The sequence below is a fragment of the Echinococcus granulosus genome (genome assembly GCF_000524195.1).
Source record: "Echinococcus granulosus chromosome Unknown EG_S00138, whole genome shotgun sequence".
Classification (NCBI taxonomy): domain Eukaryota; kingdom Metazoa; phylum Platyhelminthes; class Cestoda; order Cyclophyllidea; family Taeniidae; genus Echinococcus; species Echinococcus granulosus.
This window is the reverse complement of record NW_020170518.1, coordinates 60,283-68,109: the sequence shown is the minus strand read 5'-3', so window position 1 is coordinate 68,109 and position 7,827 is coordinate 60,283.

Genomic DNA, 7,827 nt, shown 5'->3' with positions numbered 1-7,827 from the left:
CTTCTTCGGCTAATAAAAGACTTCCTAGGAGTTCTGGTAGGAATACGTTCATTCCAGATTCAATTATAGAGGAATCTCCATCTATTCATCTATTCGTTTATTTTGAATTCATCCATATGCATCTATCGATGGGAAATTTTATCTCCCCAAAGAATCAGTCTCAACTTACGACTTTGCAACGTCCTTCAGCCTGTTAATTAAATTTTTATTTGTCTTCACTTTTATAAAAACCAGTGAAATTTTCGCCTTTATAACGCTGGCTTAAATTGCCTCGTTCTTTGCCCTCTGTGCGTGCGTGTGTGGGTGTCGCGCTTTGAAAGGGCTGCACAACTCCGCTCGCGTAGCCATCATCACCGCCTCCTCCTTAACCTTTATACAGTCAGTAGTGGTGATGGTGAAAGTGTTATTGCCACATCGCAGCCCATACCACCCATTTTGTACTTTAAAATTCCTCCTCTTAATGGCACTAAAAAGAGCGACTCTAGAAGTATCTGGGAGGTTGTGGCTCCCTCCTCTCTCTCTCTCTCTCTCGCTTTTTCCATTTGTACCAACCAATATGGCGTGTCGAGAGGATAATCAAAGGTGGCAACAATTTCTTGTGTAAATAGTCGGCTTTCATTCAGATTACCAGTTTCGAAGTAGACTGTTGTTGTGAGGGACAAGGATTCAAGAAGCCGGAAACGGAGCCCATAATTATGCCTTTCGGATGCTTGACTTACTGATAGTTCTACTTTGATATCTTCCATTAGTTGAAGTGTTGGAATGGAGCATCTTGACGAGGCAATGTCTATGGTATTCCATGCAAAGTATCTACATCGTCACTACTTCAAATGCGACAGAGTGGCATTAACTCCAATCCTCTCTCCCGATGGCGGTGTAGTGGAATGGCGCATTGTTGCCCTGTGTGCTTAACTAAGTGGCACTTTAGCCTCCGCAGGCTGCAAGCCCTTCAACTCGTCTAGAAGACTCGCTGCGCTACGCTATGGTGACAGCGGCAAGTAAAACCGATCCAAAGGGACACACGTCCAGATTTCTAAATGCCTAAATCAAAATAGCAAACCTTAACATGACAGATGAGAGGCATTTGATGTAAATGGGTTTATTTTTGAAGACTAATCAAGGGTTGAAACACGGTTTCCATCCCACTCCCACGTTCTACATGAGGGGTATGGAAAAGAAAAGCTACAGCAGACAGTTCCTTATGGAGCTGAAAAGTACCTTTGTAAATGTGTTAATCAATCTAACAAGAGACACTTCCTCCATGGCTCAACTAGATGAATGGGGTCAGGATAGATAAAAGGGTGTATGGACATGGAATGAATTGATGGATACGGAATGGATAGTGGGTATGCGATGGATGGATAGAAGAACTGAGGTGAGAACAATGTAGCAAAGAGGAATAGATATGAGTCATTATTTCCTTGAAATTTTGCTGAATTCCACCTTTTACCAAATGACTCCGCTTTTAGGCAAATTTCCTTAGCACGAGGAATTGGTGGAAGGCTTGCCCTCGTTGTAAAGCGTGGTTCGTTATAGCCAGTGCATTACTCCTTCCTCAAAAAGGACAAAATTCTGGACAAAGTGGAATTACCGAGATGCTGGGATGAAGTTGGGCCCAAACCCCTTCCTACACGCAAGAAATCTCAACAAAAGGCGTCCTTGACCCTGCGATGGTTCTTAAAGCACCGCCTACGATGTGGTGGCCAATGCAGCAGTGATTGGAAGTGATCTTCAAAAGAAGGGAGGGATTATGTTGCTACTGTACGAGCACTCCAGTCTCCGCAAGTTGTGCTTCCACTCAGCGGCATGACCTGCCCTTCTGGAAGACTAGGAGCGCTGCAAGTGAAATGGAGGCCTGCCTCTACCTTTTCAGCACTACTCGCCTTCAAGCCTTCCTGTCTGCTTATAATAAAGCTACTTCCAGACTTCCATGACATCCAACACCTTGCAGCCTTCATCTCCAAAATGAGTGCCTTCAGGAATGGCTGATTTCGCCAAAGAACGGACCACTGCAGAAGAGAGCAAGATGTGTCAAAGTAACACGATGCCACATTTGGCACAGGTTTAAACTTATTTATAAAATTAATAATCCAATTAATTCCTTTCACCTCTGCCAATGGAAAGGAGTGCAATTTAATTATCCGGAGCTATTATCGCACTGTTTATGAGTGGTATCCAAGTTGAGGGGTCTTTGGAACACCCCATTTGAGTTGCTCTATGGTGAATATCCCCCTACGGTAAGTCCTCAATCACCTTTGAGGTGCCAACGTCTCGACTGCTAAGGCCAGGGATTATGGAGTTACAGTGGCCTTGAGTGTTGTGGCTAAAATGAAAAGAAAAATGCCAACAGTTGGCAGCTAAATGCTATCGAAAACGTCAATACTGGCATTACCGCTTTCCGTCATTGAAGACGGTTGTCAAGCCATGCATTGGTAGCTTTGCTCTTACGGTAAGACGAAAGAGGAAGAAGAAGAACTGCTCTTATTTTACATCTCGACGCATTCCGGCTGTTATTTGTGCCCTAGGGACTGGAGCAGAGACTAAAGGCTGCAGTAGATTCACACTCACGCTGACGACGAAAAAATCGACCTTCTACACTGTAAGCATGACGCGTTTGACCAACCCTCTCCAGGGGCCGATGAAGACCCACGTCACATCAAGTGAAGTAATGTGAAGGTGAGCTACAAAAAAGTCGTCATAGCTGTATGTTCCATTTTAAGCCGATTAATTAGAGAAAGGAGTTAGGAGTCAAGAAGCGGATAGTCACCCAATCCGTCCTTGGAGAGTTCTTCACCGACCCGAAATACCTTTCCCAGTTGTTTCAAAAGTAGGACTAAATGTAAAGCAACTCTACTGGCTCAGGCTCCTAATTTGTATCATGTTCTCTTTAGCTCAGTTTTTGTGCATGTTTTCTGTGTAGTTGGCATTAAGCAAACAGTTAGTCTACTGCGTCACGATCACCTCAGATCCGGTTGTGTGCGGTAACTGTGGCCGCACCGTTTATGCAAGGGCGCTTGGGTCTTGCAACTTTTTTTGGAACAATTATGGTGTTGTAAAAAAAGCAAAACACCATGGAAGGAATTCTGGTAATTTTGAGCGTAGGAAAGGGAGCAAATAACCATGAGGTGTTAGCATTCAATCTTTGTGGCACAGAGATCTGAGAATCCGAGTATCTGTCCGAGGAGCAGACATTCTTGAAGAGTCTTCTAATTTTATGAACTTAAAATCTCCGAATCGGAATTTTTACATTGCATTCAGGTTGTCTTAGTATCGTAGGTTGATTTGACTTTCATGAACTGTTTCCATGATGAATGGAAACCATACTTCTGTGTGAGTAGGGCGTGCTACTAATTTGATTTCAGCGTCGAAGTGTAATCATCAATAAAATGCAAGTATTAGAGGACGAGGATATGAGTGTTAGTTTAAACGTAGCAGAATGCAAAAATCTTCCATTTCTAAGGTAAAAGAGAGACGAGCCTTTAATAAAGCAATTACTTAAAGAGGAATGCTGAAAGGTGAAATAGGTCTGCCCGGACTCTGTGGACAAGGAAGTAGAAATAGGAAGAAAGGAAGTAGGGGATTCGATTCCTTAGTAAAAAGAAGTAAATTTCCGGAGGCACGTATTAGATTAAGCACTCCGTAGGGACATAAAACTATAAAAACTCGGTGATTCTTGTGGGAAAGTCGTTAATTGTCTTAAGCACAGCTGTGGATGATGTTGGAATGCGATAAAGAATAGGCTATGGTGTATCTGAAGAGATCCACAATGCTGGTAATGCGAGACCGCCGATTGAAACCCCCTCTCTCCCACCCAGCTCCAACTCTAGCTCTTCCATGGTGAGCCCGACTTTACTGACATCCACCTTTATATCATCCATTGGTTGGAAATTCATTCTTCCTCCAAAGGATGTAGTACTTGTTCTCTTCAAACTCTGTCCCCTCCTCCCACAATTAGTGCCCTTACTTTCTCAATCCAAAAATCATAAGGTTAAGATCATTCTTTATACAAAGTGCGACGACGATTTAGCCGACTAGTTCCCCTCGTTGACATTCTTAAACCTCCAGCGCCTTGGCCTGGCTGGTGGGATAAGTGATTCTAGTACCAACTATGCTTCCTGTTTGGTGAGCGGGTGTTTCTGCACCAAAGAGGTGTTTAACTCTGATGTACAACCCATACACAAAGGCCTTTGCAGCAAGACGGCATTGCCTCGTCTCCCACAGCCTCCGACATCTACTCCGTCAGCCATGAGTGAACTCATGAGCCAAACTATTGGTGTTTACCAATCTAATTCTGCTGTCAATCACAAAAGTTCACATCCAATTCGGAGAGGAGACATGACACCAATGTGAGAGAGAACGAGAGAGCGAGAGAGCAGATGAGTCAACTCATTTAGGCTAGAGCAGTGGGGCAGGAATTCAATGTGTGGCAGCTGCCAGCCTGGACGGCGTAAGCAGCTGATACAAATCGCTTAAAGCAACTGAGACTTAACGCCCTAATTTATGTGATGTAACGAAATTAAAGTGCTGATAAGCCACCCGTTTCACTGAATACGCGTTATGGACCGCTCTAGCCCCGCCAGTGAACAGTCTCAATGTTGCTGGCGTGGCAAAATTAGACGGCAGATGAAATCGTTACCCCATTTCCCTGTCTTCAAACTATTAGCCTATAAATTGGGAAAACTCCCTACACCTTCAAGTCTTAAGGTAGACCCATGTGCAAACTCTGGTTTGTCAACTTTGTGGAGAAGATTTCTACCTCAAAAAATTGCGGTTTCAGCACGATGTCTTTTGTGAGTTCAACCGATAGTAACTTTAGTGCTTCACCAAACACCTTTTTTAATGCTAATCTGTTTCGTACCCTTATGTCAGCACTCATTAACATGCTTGGCAGAAATGATACCTTCATGCCATACCCTACATCGCCTCAGGCAAGCAGGCAGGCAGGCATCTGCATATCGCCACTCGCTAGCGATGACTCATCCCCAACCCAACCAAGGCACAATCGATTGGTCCGTAAATGAGGTGGGGAAAAAATCGATATCACCACGCCGATGTGGTAATTTAATTTGCCTGATCCCTGGTCATCCGATCGATAATAGGACGGATGTCTGCTCTACTCTGCTCGCAAGAAGCTTCAGTAGTAAAAGTTTCTATTTGCTGGGTGGAAGTGAGAGAGAGAGAGAGAAAGAAGGCGGGTAATAATACTGCACCAGGCAGGCAGAAAGGTTTTGTATAACTGTGGGCGTGATTGTGACAACTACTGGCATGATGTACTTTAGTGCGCTTAATTTTTTTGTCGAAGGTCGAAAATGGATTGGTTCAGGCGGTGCTGCATTCATAACAAGCTCACCAGCTCTCTGGTGGTGGTGGTGGAGGTGGTGGCGGCTAAAACGCAAGTGTGTTAGGCCCTGCTGCAGCCTTAAGAATTTCCCATTGTGTGAGTGTGATAAATTGCGTTTTCTTGGTTTAAAATTATACTTATCGCTTAAATCTGACTTGTTGTTAAGGTGAATGGTAACTGCAGTTTTCGAACATAATTTATTTAAAATTTAGTTTTTCTTTTTATTCCAAGCCTACCTCTCTGGAGTAGTATTTTTTATGACTGCAACGCTTGAGCTCATTCTAACAACATTGTGACACAGCCTTACAGTTGGATGGTACAGAACCGGGGTATGTAACAATTTATACGCCTAAAGCAAACATAAACATGATACATAGCCTCCGTCTTGATTTAAACGTCATCCTTGACTCTTAGTTGTTACAGTTCTGGCGGTGGAAATAAAGGCGCATTGTCGCCACACATGGGACAAGTGTAGGTAACACGATGGGTTCGCATCACAGTCAGAAGCTTTCCAACTTCCTCAGTAGCAGTGTATCAGTTGCTTAACACTGGAACCATTAAGTATCACCTCCTTTGCATTCCGCCATGGCTCTGCTGAAATAAAGTATTAGAACATTGAGGATGTTCCTGGCTCCTTTCGGTGTGACGAGGTAACGCATTCATGCTTCCTTCGTTGTTTATTAACAAGACTATTCCCGTTTTGTATTCTTCTTTGAAACGAATTTAGAGGCTTGCTTTGGCTGTTTGATGCCTCATGAGGACTTCAGAGGTAACTGGGAGTCTACACTGGCACTATCCACCAGTCTCACCTCTTTCACCACTCATGCCAATACGTCAAAGACGACTTGCGTCCAAATGGGTTGGTTGGTTACTACTCGAAATTGACTTATTGGAAAGGTTGGATGGCTGGATCTAAGGAGGGGCTGTGAAGACTACCCCTACTTTCAGTAACTATCCCAAGTCTAAGTTCTCCACGCCTGCCAATAAGGAGAGACTTAGGCTGAACTGGTAAAAAATAGGATGCAATACGGGGATCGTCCATATGGATAAGAATTTCAAAATCTACTGCCGTTTTGTGTAAAGGGGTAGCTAATAGCCAGGCAGAGTGCGAAAAAGTAGGAAGGAGGCATCGAACCGCGAAATAACATTGAATGGTGGCTGTATACACTCCACTCCCCAAAGTTGACTTTATCCTACGGTGTGTGCCCAAAAAATTTCCAGGCTGTCGAACCTTGAAGAAGGCCTTAGATACGATTTCGTCGATGATCCCTTTCAACGTGGTCTCCAAATACGAAGAACGTGAGCGATGATCTCCATCGCCATCCACAAGGTGCAGCAACCTTGTTAGATTCAGAGCACTTGGTAGTGGAAAGTTATTCCTCGGTCTTCATTTCTCCCGACAATTTCACTTCTGTCCACTTGAGTATTACGAAGAAGATCGATGGCAGGTGACGTTGATTTGGCCTCTGAAAAGGGGGTACGGAAGTCAGCTACCAGTCATCTAACCTTACCATAACTCCGTAATCGCCGAGTTATAGAAAATGCGTTACTTAATTCTCGGTTTTGACAACGCACCACTTCAGGGCCCCGCCATTGTACGTCCGCCGAGCGGCCTGGCTTCCGGGCTATGCCAGTAGTTCCCAGGCTCTTCTGCCCTGACATGATGCCTTCTTACGTCTTTGGGGAAGTCTCATGGCGCTAGAAGTTTTATGCTGGCTTCATTAGATTTTTGGAATGAAAAATAGGAAAGCCGGCTTTTTAATCTCCATCGTTTGTATACTCTGTCGAAGCAGGATCGGAATAGCTACCCAACCGTTTCCCCCTACCTGACCAATCATCAATTTGAGGTGTCACTTCTGCCGATGTATGCGAGAGCCTGTCAGACAAAAACTGCACGAGTCACACTATTTTATGACCATCTAGCAGCAAAGTTTTTGATTCCTATCGTAAAGATTATGTGGTCGCCTAGTATGCAGATTTATTCCCCTTTTATGGACTGAGGAGAATAATTCCCTGACCATGGTAGAATCAGGCACTGGAAATGCATATGGATGGTGAAAGTTGGACATGGGCTTGCTGTCTGTACGGATACCTCAACGAATCGTAGATATGGACGAAACAATATGAACTGGGTCCGGTCACTCCCAGTCCTTTGAAGAGCAGACGGAGAAGGCTATTTATCCATTCCAAGAGTTGTTGTGTACCTACAACTTGTAGTGTTCACTCACACGTCGAATACAATGATACGAGCTGCAACAAAGTCGACAGTGGATCAGATGTCCACCAGGGTGATTTCTCCATTTAAATGAAATTTTGTTGTGCCATTTTTGCACCCGTACCCCCTCCTCTATCCTCGCCTTCACCCTACCGATTGAATAAAAGTGTCAAAAGTGACTCACTATCATTGACTATCATTAAGGCTGGGATGTATTTATTCCTATTAGGTCTTGCAAATGAAATACATCATCACAGAGGTAATATGTCGG